We start from the raw sequence: 14115 nt of genomic DNA, 5'->3' as shown, positions 1-14115 counted from the left end.
GGTTCCCTCGCTGCAAGAAGCCAAGTTACAGGGAACCAGGCAGAGGGCTTTCTTGGTAGTGACACCCACCCTGTGGAATGCCCTCCCACCAGATGTCAAAGAGAAAAACAACTACCAGACTTTTAGAAGACATCTGAAGGCAGCCCTGTTTAGGGAAGCATTTAATGTTTAAGAGACTATTGTACTTTAATATTTTGTTAGAAGCCACCCAGAGTGGCTGGGGAAACACAGCCAGATGGGCGGGGTATAAATAAATTATTATTATTATTATTATTATTATTATTATTATTATTATTATTATCCCCAGCAAGGAAGGGGTGGGACAAGAACACTCCCATTCAGGCAACAAGGGTGTGATCTTAGGTAGACCAGGTAGCTTGCAGCATGGCTCAAGCTGTCTGGATTCCCCTTCTACTCCTTCCTCTGTGTACTTTGGTGGAACCTTCATAGCATTCTGGAACATCATTGTTGAGGGACTAGGACCAGTTTGCCATTCCACACAACCAGACCTTCCTGGTTGTAAACATCTTCAACAAAAGACAGTGGTCCACTTTTCTTTTCTGGGAAAAGGAGGCAACATGTAAGTTCCTTTGAAAGGAAGGTAGCAAGGAGCAATTGAGTTTCCATACACCTTTTAGCCCGGCTCGTGCATGACTTGCATGTAGGCCACACAGTAGCAACCAGTGTGGTGTGTGCAGGAGCTGGAAAGGTACCTCTTTGACACCAGCATCACTACAGCTTACCTGCATGAGGTGGCACAGGGTTGTGGTGAGGTCAGGGCTGAGCAGGTGCTCGTACCCACACAGCCTCAAGTTCACTTTTCCCCTGCCCCATCTCCATCCAGGTAAGGTGTGATGGTGACTCTGTAGCTCTGCAGAATATGTAGCTCAGCAAAATATGAAGCGAACCTGGAATCCCATGTCATGGAATTCTACTCACTATTGATCCAGAGTAGATTCGAATGTATAGTTAGCAGAGTAAAAACTTAAACACGTTGCAGGATTCCCCCAAAATAGACCAGAGGCAATTATATTTCATCCAGAAGAGCTTTACTGCTACCGAAGGCAAATGAACATAATGGTCACAAAGCCAATATATTCAGGATTGGCACTGTCCACTTGCAGCAGACTTAACTTGAACTTACAATAACTAAGCATACTATGTACAGAACACCACACCAGGAGGGAGAGAGATAGAGAGAGAAAGTGAAACCCAGGCTCCTTCTGGCCTTACTTTTATAGTCAGCATGACCTTGACTGAAAGAGATAACAGAACCAGTTTAAACCAGCTGTACTCAGCTTTTCTAAAAGAATAACCCAAACACCATGAACCTTCTGCTTGTTTTTTTCACACAAAGAAGCTTCCAGAAGCTTCCAGAACCCTCCTGGAATAATTAGAACAGAAAAGATCTCTACACATCAGATCAATACTTTCTGCACTAAGAAACGCAAACTGACACCCATCATCTCATCTTCTTTCAACAACTGGATGTCATGAACAGTTGTCGTTTATTTTTACAAGACTAAGTTCTAAGACATAAATCAAAATTAAATTAAATCATTATTAAACGAGGAGGGGGAGAACCATGTATGCCACGTTGAGCTCCTTGGGGAAAAGAAGGTGGGAAATAGATGCAATAAATACACATATGCACAGACATAATTATAGGCATATATCATTATTATATAATTATTGAAAGGGTCTTTTTAACCACTTGCAGGGAAAACAAAGAGCCTGTTAAAGTAGCTTTGTTTAATGATTTGTTCTATTGCATATTTTCTCTTGTGGTTTACCACTGCTATTTATATTCTGGCTTGTAAGCTACCTTTGAGTACACTTGCCATCTGTTGGCCTATTCACAAACAGAGCTCCTTCTTGCATTCTGCATCACAATGCCACAATACACTAACACCAGTTTTTGTTTTTTTTAAAAAAAGAATTGATCTATGCATCCTATTACCCTGCTGTGATTGATACATACATTTGCGATAAGTCTGCATGAAAATTTGTAAGCGCTTGTATGCAAAATTCTCCTGTTTTATATGCAAATAGGCCTGGTATATGCAATTGTCCCTTGACATAATGCATTTATGAATGCTATCTTCATGAATATGCACATTTTAATTGTACTTTTCACTAACGTGCACCTTTTTGCATACTTTATTCGGTTGGGCATCTTTATGAAATTACAAAATTCAGATAAATGTTGGGCAGTTGCTAAACGGAGGCCTGTGGTAGTTCAGCAGCAAAATTCAGCTAAAAATGTTGCATCTCAGTTTGTCCACTAGTTCCAAAATGTTGTGTCTCAGTTTGTCCACTAATTCCAAAATGTTGTGTCTCAGTTTGTCCACTAGTTCCAAAAGCACAAATTTGGTAGGTTTACATTAAGATAGAAAGTGGACAAATTTCTCCCATATCCCTAATCAGAAGTGGTGATTTATTTGGGCGCATGGCAACTCTGATACATCACTGAACCTCACAAAACTGCAGCAGACACCTTTCCCCTAAACCAGAAGCTATAACTGACAGCTCTCTTTTCCAATCCCTGCCTTTTTAGGAAGCGATAGCAAAGTTTGACAGCTAATCAGGATTAAAAGACACCAGAGGAGGAGGAAAGCACTGAAGAGTGTCTGGCACTTCCTGTTTTTGTGGTGACCTTTCTAAGCTTAATAGCTGCAGGACTTCCTGCAGGTTCTACGCCTCCAGACCTCAGTGGCTCAGCTTGTCGCAATAACGTTTTGTACTTCCCACTTCCAGAATGATCAATAATGCTACGCAGACTCTTTTTTAGCACTTTTACTTCGAGCTTTCTCATGCAGCTTGAAGTTCTGAGGTGACCCAGAAAAAGGCAGGAGGGATGAGCAATCCCTTCCCCCCCCCCATCCCCACCTTTTAAAATAATGGTTTTAGGGCAGGAGGGAGATTCTCTGTGTTATTTAGCCAAACTAATTTGCTCGTAGCTTGCTTTCATTTCTGACAGTTAGTTGGCATTTTCTGGAGCGCATCTCCAAAGGTAATTGTTGTGCTTCGAGGGACCTTTCCTTGGCCCTCTTCATCTCATCACCTCAGGTGATGTGAAAAACAAAGAAGCAGCTTGCTGTTAAATAATAATTTTTAAGAGCATTTTTTTTTTTAAAAAAAAGGATTCTCTTTAGGGTGGAAGGAAACAAAGCTTCACTGAGAATAGAGTATATGATTTATTTTTTTTCCACTGTAGGAAGAAAAACTACCTTCTCTGATGGGAAAGAAACAGATTATTCGTTTTCAGTGGCAAGCAAATGTTTAGAAGAATGGAATTGGGATGTTATGTGCGGAAGCCTTGTTCAATGAAGAAAGCACACATCATACATTTAAAACATATTCAAAGTTTGTCAAGCGTACTGGGAATTGCAGCTTTCTGAGGAGTAAAGTACAGTTCCCAGTATTTTAGCTTTTTGCAGGTTGCTTTAAATCAGGCTTCCTCAAATTCAGCCCTCCAGATGTTTTGAGACTACGATTCACATCATCCCTGATCACTAGTCCTGCTAGCTAGGGATCATGGGAGTTGTAGGGCAAAAACATCGGGAGGGCCAAGTTTGAGGAAGCCTGCTTTAAATGTGATGGAGGATATATTTCAAATCCAGATGGTACCAGGTGTCTAACTGAATACCCTAGTAATCTGTACATTTCCTAATAAACAATAGTTTCGAGGTCTCTGCTTCTGGGCAGGGTGGCTCCCGCAAGGCCATTTTGGTATGCTTATCTTATGATGTTCCATGTATCACTGCTTTGAGGATTCTAGGGTTACTTGTATGTAGATATCAGATCAGATGGAAAACTTGAAGGTACGGCACGACAAGGATTAGTGGTTATTGCCAATATGCCAATTTAGGAACCGAATGGACTTTATCTCCTGACCATCCATTGGACTTTAATTTCTCAGGATATGTTCTGTTTGCATGATGTGTTGGTCTATGGAATTACACTTTGTGAGATATTATATGTTGAATAGTGTTTGAAATAGAAGTCACATAGTCAAAAACAGCCTGTTGTGTTGTGTGTATTGTTACCAGTATGTAAAAGCATCTGTAAGTAGCTCTAGAGAGAAATGAAGTGCTGAAGAGTCACTTCCAGTCAATGTAGACCATGAATAGGTAATCTTTGATCCTAGGGTCATTTGTGGACCTTAATCTCATTTCATAAAGCAGCTACAAACTATCAATTCAGACCTTTGGCAAGAGTGATCTGTCCCTCACCCCATTGGCTGCTGGGTGGGGAGAGGGAGGGAGGGAGGGAGGGAGGGAGGGAGGGAGGGGGAGAGAGAGAGAGAGAGAGAGAGAGAGAGAGAGAGAGAGAGAGAGAGAGATGGGTTGCCACTTATACTGAAGTGATTGCAACTGATGAGCTATAAATGAACCAAAGAAAGTTCAGCTATGAAACCTTCCTTAGATTTCTGTGTGCTCATTCTTACTGGCAGCATCTTAATTAAATAATAGCATCAATGCTCAAAGAATGTAATTAATGAGTGGCAACATCCAAGTGTACCCTAACACCCCATAAGAGAAGTAACACCACATTACCATGTGCAGAGTGGATTGCCAAGATAATATTAAATCCAGCTTCTGAGATAGTCTAAGTACACCAATACTGCTTGACTCTCAGATGGTCCTTATCAGCAGCTGAACAGCAACAAAAACATCCAAAATGACTATCAAGAGATGGTAAGTGGCAAATGAGTGGCTCTTGGGCCATAAGAGTTTAAGATAGCTAGAACAATGGGCTATCCATTTCCAAAGTGCAGCTCAAAACATGCTCTGTCATATGTGAAGAACTCCTTGTCCAAGAAAACAAACCAACCAGGCAAAAGCATTTCAATGCGTTTGGTGACAGCCAGGCAATATGAGCCACCCACGAGTCCCATTGATTTAAGTGGGTGGTAAACATAACATTCTTCTATTGAAACCAGTGTTTAAATTGGCTGTCTTGCTCGCTCACTTGCAAAAACAAAGTCCCTCTGTGATTTTTAATAGCTCTCGAAGATCCACTTTAAGATGGTGGTTAACTGTCTTGGGAGACAATGGAGAAGTGCAGCTTTGAGGGTGAAGACAAACTGTTGGAAAGTTACAGCACCTGCCGTGGTTATAGAGACCAATATGGGAGAGATATGTTTTGTTGCAGTTGGGGCACACAAAGGCGCCTGGTCATGCTGCTGCAGATGCACCATGGCGTTTCTTCTCTGTGTGCTCCTCCCAGCAGTCATTCTTCTTCTAGCCATTGCTGTGGATACACAACCTGACTGTCTGTCTCCAGGCACTACAGTGATCTGCCAGGAATTCCCACATAGCAAGATTAATATTGCCAGCCTCCATGTCATGTTTGCAGATATCGTTGCAATGCAGAGTTGGTCAGCCAAAAGGCCTGGTACCTGAAGCCAGCTCCCCACAGAGCACAGGATCTCCTTGGGGATCCTGACATCTTCCATTCTGTGCACATGACCAAGCCAGTGTAGATGTCACTGAGACAGGACACGTTCTGGGAATGTGGGCTTGGGAGAGCACACCTTTGTTTGAGACTCTGTCCTGCCATGTGATGCCCAAAATCTTCCTGACACAACACATGTGGAAGACATTGACAAACCCTCCAATTATCCCAATTTTCCAAGGACAGTCCCGGATTTACAGAAACCATCCCGATTTCTGATTTGATCCAGGAATGTCCTGCCTTTCCTTAGGATGTCTCTATTTTCACTGGAGTAATGTTGGAGGAGGGACCGCGGGTGGCGCTGTGGGTTAAACCACAGTGCCTAGGACTTGCCGATCGGAAGGTCGGCGGTTCGAATCCCCGCGACGGGGTGAGCTCCCGTTGACGGTCCCAGCTCCTGTCAACCTAGCAGTTCGAAAGCAGCTCGCAGTGCAAGTAGATAAATAGGGACCGCTTTCTAGCGGGAAGGTAAACGGCGTTTCCGTGTGCTGCGCTGGTGCTGGCTCGCCAGATGCAGCTTCGTCACGCTGGCCACGTGACCTGGAAGTGTCTTCGGACAGCGCTGGCTCACGGCCTCTTGAGCGAGATGAGCGCGCAACCCTAGAGTCGGACACAACTGGCCCTGACGGGCAGGGGTACCTTTACCTTTACCTTTAATGTTGGAGGGTGTGTGTTGAGGCTTTCAATAGTCAAAGGACAAAGATGATGGGAACTGTAGTCTACCAACTACGGAGAGCCACAGGTTCTCCACCCCTACCCTAGGGCAGTATCCACTTAAATAATAATCAAGAGTATGTGCTTGCTCTGTATTTAATGATATATATTCACCTCTATTTTTTCTGCTGCATATACCAACTTTTTCATCATTGGAATCGACTGATAAAATGATGGGCATTTTCAGTGTCACTCTCAGCCTTTCGTGATATTGATTGGCTTTTAGCATGTGGTCATAAAAACCATGTACCAATTTCAGAACAACCCTGATGGGAGAAGGAGGAAAACCCCAGATCTCTGTGGAAATAGATGTAAATGATCAAGGTCAAGAAAAGCATTAACCATGAAATGTAACCAACTCTCTCTGAAACATTTATATTTTAATTATGATTCTTCAAGAGTCAAGATTTTTATGCACAGATAAATCTTGGGTGACTCTAAGGATTGAAAATTTCAGCAGCACTCTGGTAAAAAGCAAGTTATTTCTCCATGATATTTCTCTTGGCCTACAGGCATGAGCCCCAGAATTGACCTAAACCCAAATGAGTGTGGGATGTGATCACACACAGGTATTTCTGGACATCCAGAGCTTGCTAAACTAGTCCTAATGGGCTTTCAGAATGGCTCACAACAAAAGTGATTGTGCATCACTACAGAAATGCAGAATAAGGAAGGCCCTTGCAGGTGAGGGGTGCATAGCATTATAGGATGACATATTCTACAGAGGGATTGAGGAGATTATCTGCTATCTGCAGGATGAATTAGTACAATTCATTCTGCCACCTTATATTGTGCTGCATGTGTACAGATTCCAAGAAGGTGATCGTTCCTTTTCTAACCTTTACTCTTATACAGGAAATTATGTGATAGACTCTGGGGTTGTGGCGCTCATCTTGCTTTATTGGCCGAGGGAGCCAGTGTGCAGCTTCCGGGTCATGTGGCCAGCATAACAAAGCCGCTTCTGGTGAACCAGAGCAGCACACAGAAACGCCGTCTACTTTCCCACCAGAGCGGTAACTATTTATCTACTTGCACTTCGTGCTTTCAAACTACTATGTTGGCAGGAGCTGGAACTGAGCAATGGGAGCTCACCCCGCCGTGGGGATTTGAACCGCTGACCTTCTGATCGGGAAGCCCTAGGCTCTGTGGTTTATGGTATCATTAGTCAAATATTTGCTAGGCTTGTAATGCTTTAAAAAAAAATTTACTGAAAATTCAATAATATTTATTGAAATTTCAAAAAATTACAAAAATAAAGAAAAATAAAACAAAAAACACAAAATACAGAAGAATAAAAACAATTAAAAACACGTCAATCTTTCCATATCTTTTCTTTCATTTGCTTGTTTCCTTGACCTCCTCACACCTCCCTTTTTTCAGGACGCTTCTTGTGTCGTGTCCAATAATCCCCAGGGATAAATTTGAAATGAGATAGATAGATGATAGATGATAGATAGATAGATAGATAGATAGATAGATAGATAGATAGATAGATAGATAGATGATAGACAGACAGATCTATGGCTATTTCTCTTCCAGTTATCCTGGAAGCAGCAGGTAGATAGAAGCACACAGGAAACTAACACTTTTATTTATTTATTTCATTCTGTTAAAATGATGGTTTTGCGGTACTAATTATTGAAATGTGGGGTAGAAAAGAAAACTCCTCACAATGTGACAGGCTTCCTGATCTCAATGATTAATGCAAACTCACTTCTGGGAGAAGAGATGCAGCTGATGTTCTCCATTGTGTCTGTCTGCACATTCTATATTAATCTGTTGCATTACAATGAAGTGCTCTACTGATCAGTAACAAATTGGTATGACGGCACTTCTTTTAATAGCTCTGTGGTTTTTGTAATCCTGCAAAATGAAATGGCAAAGAGTCAGTGCAAGCAGACAGGAGTATTAGCCGCAACACTGATTTATTCAGTAATAGAAAGGAACAGATCTTATTTTGAAGTCTGATCTGGACCTTAGAGTGAAAAGAGAGTTCAGCTCTCTTTGAAATGATGAGAGGAACACCTAAATGATTACCTTTGCAAGCATTTCCCCCTGTAGTGTATCAAGGTATTTAGGCAGCTGAGGTCGAGGATTATGTGTATATCCTTTTCCCAACCTTACTTAAAGCCACAATCACTTTATTACTCAATAACTGAAGGGTTTTTTCAATAAAAAAAATATTTGACAGTTATGTCACAGCATCATCATTTTTTCAGTTGAAGCAATTCCAATTAAATGATGTTATTATTAAAAAATGTGTTGCTTTTTTATTCAGTGATAGTTTTTCTCTCCCATACATCCAGCTGATGCCAAAGCATGTTCCTTCAGAAGAACAGTATTTATTCACTAGACAAGATGCTTTAAAAAAGGGATTCTGAATATTGAAACATCTGTCTTTGTTACCAGAGTATGGCGAATCCTCATATAGAAAATCCAGAATCAAAATTAAAGAACAAAATGTCTGAGTCTCTCTCTCTCTCTCTCTCTCTCTCTCACACACACACACACACACACAGCCACAAGGAATCTCAATAGGGAAAAAATCTGCACTATGAAAGGAAGATGGGGTTAATCAGTTATTTGCTTCCACATAAGAATAGCTCCCCCCCCCAGGCCACCCCTCAAATAACTTCACACATAACACGTAATTTTAGTTTTGGTTTTTGGGCACTATTTTGGCCACAACTTTATTAAAATACAAAATCAGTGAGTGGTTCTTTAGACATTGGTTATGACTATCTGTCCCCCTGCCTGGGACAGAACTGACATCCCGAGGTCCGATCGGTAGCCAGTAGAAGAGAAAGTCAAACTGGGGGTCATTTGAGCTAAGCGTCGGACCCACGCCGCTCACCCCAGCAGCTTCCCGAAAGCTTGCCGGCCCTGGTCCCATGACAGGGATTGGACGAAATCGTGGCAAGCCCCAGGATTCCTTTAACAGAATTCCCTTCAGCGCAATTGGAGGGACAGGCACAGCTTATCCTGACCCCTCCACCACCAGCATATTATAACTAATGCCTAACCGCAACCTTACAAGTTGTGACGATTTGCTGAGTAGTAGGCAAAAACCAAATGGCACAGCCAATCATAAAATGGCAAAATTCCTACTAGGCCCCTGCTCCAAAGCAGACAACCCCATGACAGGCAAAGCAAGGTCAACCGGAAAAGAGGGCGGGCGGGCGGGTGATCCGATGCACTCTGCAAAGAGAAAGAGAAACCAGAGTGCACCAATATTTAAAGACTATGGTCCCACCCACCCAATTTGCAACATACAATTTGCCCCAGCAACCCGGTTACCCAATCATAGTGCCAGGCAACAACTATTAACCTGCCTGGTAACAAGAGGCCAGGCCTGGCGGCCCACACCGCAACACGTGCTCTCATTTATTGGAGAACACGCTTTATGTCCCAGGTGGAAAAAGGTCATAGGACCACAGGAAGCATACTCTCCAACATTTCTCCAATGAAAATAGAGCCGTCCTATCCAACAACAACAGCAACATTTATATTTATACCCCACCCAATAGACTGGGTTGCCCCCAGCCACTCTAGGTGACTTCCAACATTTATTAAAACATAATAAAACATTAAACATTAAAAAAACTTCCCTATACAGAGCTGCCTTCAGATGTCCTCTAAAGGTTGTATAGTTACTTATTTGCCTGGCTCACATAACTCCATACCCTCCAGCATTGTCCTAATGAAAAGATTCCAGGATCAGATCCAAAACTAGGATGGCTTCTGTAAATCCAATACTGTCCCTAGAAAATAGGGAAAGTTAGAGGGTCTGCTTGTAGATTGGTATTGTCTATATCAGGGGTCAGCAAACCTTTTCAGCAGGGGGCCGTTCCACTGTCCCTCAGACCTTGTGGGGGGCTGGACTATATTTTTGGGGAAAAAATATGAACGGTTTTTGTCCACCCACAAAGAGGCCTGAAGATGCTTCGCTTTACCTGGCCCAGTTGTCATCCCAGTAGCCGCAGTTGGGCTTCTCCAGCCAGCCAGCTGCCGTGGCAGGGTAGGAGGCTGTGTTGGCCAGTGAAGACAGAAGAAGCAGCCCCGGTGGAGGTGCCGCGGATGGAGGTAGGGGAACCGGGGTGTCACCGGAACTTTTACCCACTACCTGCTGCTGCTGCTTCCTGAGAGGCACCGTGGAGAAGAAGACAGAGCCGCCCGCCAACCCGCAAGCGGCTACCTTGGCCTCTGCAACAACCCGCCTGAATGTCATGGGAGGAATGAATGAAGGAGGGAGGGAGGCGGGCAGTGACGAAGGAAGTGTGCAAGGAAGCGGTGCAGGAAACAGGCACGGAGAAGGAAGGAAGGGCAGGCTGAGGGAGAGGGAGGAGGAGCAGGAAGAAAATGCAGCAGCAGTTGGCAGCCGACATCATATGCCCCCTTCACGGTGCTGCCCTGCTGAGGCGGGCAGGTGGGCAAGCCAACTCCCACCGTCAATGGAGCCTGGCATGGGACAAGATTGCTCTGTCCCTGAGGAGAAAAGTGCCGCCATGGGAGGGAGAGGGAGAGGGAGAGGGAAAGAACGCATGTGCTGGTGATTCACGCAGTGGCGATCCAAGCAGCGATTCCTGGACCATCTGCAGGCCGGATCTATTGCGCCTCATCCAGCCCGTGGACCTTAGTTTGCTGACCCATGGTCTATATTCCAATTGACAGTGGTTCTCCATGATTTTGAGCAGGGTTTTTGGCAGCCATACTTTAAAATCCCATCAAAATAAAAGTCCCCCCCTCCCTCCGCTCAAAGAACTTTGGCCAAAGTCAAGCAAAGAAGCAGCCCAATGATTTTTAACGAGGCAGAACCTCCCAGCACTGGGGAACTGACACAGAGAAGGCTCCGTCTCTCATGCTCATGTCTCAAATCTCCAAAGATTGTACTGAGAGCAAAGTCTCTAATTTGCAGACACTGGTCTTCCGTCGAAATGGTAGAGCTCAGATCCAATTTTATTGTGTCAGCAAGACCTAGGAGCAGGCAGTAAGAGGCCCTGCAAACTTTCCCGGTGAAAAGCTATCATGGCCCAGCTTTCTGCCACCTTTGCAAATGTTAAACAGAACTGAAGCACTAAGCTCTTAAGACTAGCACAAAAGGCACATCGTGTGGGGACGTTGACTGCAGTTCATTTTGTTATCTCTGCTGTGCTTTATGATCACATTAGTCTTGATCAGCTTTCAGGACAGTGGCACTTGCTTAACTGTAGCTGCAAAGTCATTAGTGCATATGAAATGGATTTAAGGTTTCAGGAAAGCTCGAACGATAGCATTCCAAGGGCAAAAATGTAATTTCCTCCCAAACGTCTGCTCATTTCCTCAGCCATTGTCCATTGCATGAAACAATACAGGATTCGACGCCGATACTGTGCTTTGCAAGCATAGGAGGATCTCATAATTGATCATATCAGAGTATGACAAACAATTCACAAGGCATGACTCTGGTCAGATATGCACCAGAAACCATACAAAAAACCTCACAAATACAACAAAATCACAAGCACAGGTTGGAGGGGAGCTAGAAACACAGCTTGCACTCCTTTTAACCTTTAGATAGTTGCATTTTCAGTCCGGTTCAAATAAGAATTATAGAGAGAAAGCATCACTAAAAATCGCTCGGAGCAAATGAATTTTTTAAAAAACAGTCATAATAAGCAATTTCATTTACTAAAGGCACACTTGGGAATGCCACAGAAACAGCTCGACATATTGTCCAGTTCTCTGAATTGCTGCTGCTAATCGAAGCTGCAATACACAATACAAAAGCATTTATTTGCTTCTAAAAGTTCTCAATGTGCCACAAATTACTATTGTGCCGATTTCCTTTCTCTCCCTTCCCTGCCTTGTACCCAGATATTTCACTGACCACATGAACGCTGTGCTTGCCAACTCACTTTTAAAATTATTAATCTGAAGATTGGGGTGCGGACTTTGTACAGACATAGCTCAGCTGCTTGAGGATAAATATCAGCTACAAACAAACTAGATGGTATCTGCTGGCAATCAGATGTCCCTTTGTTAAGAAAAGCTATTCAAAATCAGGCTGTTGCCTTTTCTGCCATTACTAAAGCTCACCAATCTTCTTCTTTGGTGATCACTTTTAGCCGAGTAAGATTGTCTTCCACAAACATGATATTAACAAAAAAAATTCCTTCCAGTAGCACCTTAAAGTATTACTCAGAAGGGTGGTGGGAATGGGTGATTGGCAAGGGTTGCTTTTTCCTGTAAGACCTATTGCAGTCGTTAAGAGTCGTCAACAGGCTCATCACAGCTATCTGCCAATCACCCATTCCCACCACCCTTCTGAGTAATACCCCTCCCCACCTTCTCACTATATAGAAGGGTCTGGAAACTTCTGTTTCAGTGTATCTGAAGAAGTGTGCATGCACACGAAAGCTCATACCAAGAACTAACTTAGTTGGTCTTTAAGGTGCTACCGGAAGGAATTTTTTTTGTTTTGACTATGGCAGACCAACACGGCTACCTATCTGTAAATGATATTAACAGTGAGTTTGTGACTGTGGAGGCTAATTCTGGATCCACACGTCTTTCCACAGTGGGGACAAAGGTTTCTGGGTGGGAGTTGATCACAGTGAGGGTTTACCAAATGCGCCTTCTTCTTAGCACGTTTCTCCCTTTCGTCCCAAGTTCGAGCGTCTTCAAAGCCCATGACACCTTTGGTGAAGGCTGTTCTCCAATTGGAGCACTCACAAGCCAGTGTTTCCCAGTTGTTGGTGTTTATACTATATTTTTCTAGATTTCCTTGAGAGAGTCTTTAAACCTCTTTTGTTGACGCTTTCTATTTTTAAGTTTGGAATAAATTATAGTCCCCCCAAAAGAGGTCATCTTATACATGGGGGGCGGGGGTCTTATAGATAGAAAAGTACGGTAATTTTGTCACTAACACCACCGTGATGACACCCGGGGTGGACCGCCCCCCCTTCATCTGCCCCTGGCAGGGAGCCAGGCGCCTGCTGATATCTCTGTTTTCTTTTCGTGGAAGGAGCCTTTCCCCAACGTTTACCTTATTCTGGCCAAATCCCTGGAGAGACGTGACAAACCTCCGGCACTGGGGCATAGGGAAATACCTTGTGGGAGTCGTAGGAACACTCTCCCCACCTGCGGCTTCTTACAACTTCTTTCAGAAACATTGTTCCCTCTAACCGTGGAGGATGAACGTAGCCATCACGGCCAGTTGCCTTGGATAGGCCTCTAAATGTTTGGAGTGGCTGAGACAGCTGAATGTGCGTCTGAGTTGACATTCTTTCTGTAGTTCTGGGCCAGTCACAGCCCATTCCCATACAATATCCTGCTTCGTCCACAGGGCCACGACTCCAAGGATCAGGCTCCAGCTCCAGTTCCTGGGATGAAGAATTAGAGGGCATCCTAGCTGCCACCCCTCGCGCCTCTTCCCCACTGCCCCTTATCCATGCAGGAAATCTGCGCACTAGAGAACATTTTAAACAAAAGCGAAACTCCATCGTCCATGGCATCCCAGTCTTGCCTTTCTGGATTGTACTGTCCTTCCAAGTGGCTGGAGGAATTCCATGCTGCTCAGTGCCTGATGTCCCGCTTGCCAGTCCCTGACAAGAGGAGAACGGCGTCACTGGCATATGTTAAAACTAGAAATTGGAGGAACTGGTTGCTTTGATATTCGAAGGATTAATTAATATTTCTTAATAAACATTCTTAAAATGAAAAAAAGCAGTTTTCTTTCCTTCTCTGACTGCTGTTGGGAGATCTGTTTCAGAAGGCTGAAGCTATCTGGATGTGTGTCAGCTTTCGGGTAAGTGTTGGACCAACCGGGGGGGGGGAGAAGCATGGACATGTGAGGCATCTTTCCATGAGGATTTTCTATGAAATCCATGTCCGTGACATTGGCTGTAGCCCCCAATTTCTTTCTTTTATAGCCCAGGCCTGTAAGGCTGCTTTCTCTGGAGG

General features: G+C 43.8%; 1 long non-coding RNA gene across 1 annotated transcript; it reads right to left on the bottom strand.

Annotated features, from left to right (window-relative positions):
• Window positions 1–7751: 7751 nt before the first annotated feature.
• LOC309379752 lies at window positions 7752–13731 on the bottom strand. Its single transcript, XR_014172636.1, has 2 exons — window positions 13263–13731; window positions 7752–8037 (listed from the first exon to the last, which is right to left on the bottom strand). It is a non-coding gene; the product is annotated as an uncharacterized lncRNA (long non-coding RNA).
• Window positions 13732–14115: the final 384 nt, after the last annotated feature.

This window comes from Podarcis melisellensis, assembly GCF_964234715.1.
Source record: "Podarcis melisellensis genome assembly, chromosome: 10".
Taxonomy (NCBI): domain Eukaryota; kingdom Metazoa; phylum Chordata; class Lepidosauria; order Squamata; family Lacertidae; genus Podarcis; species Podarcis melisellensis.
Note: the sequence above shows the minus strand (reverse complement) of the source record. Positions and strands in the feature narration are given on the sequence as shown.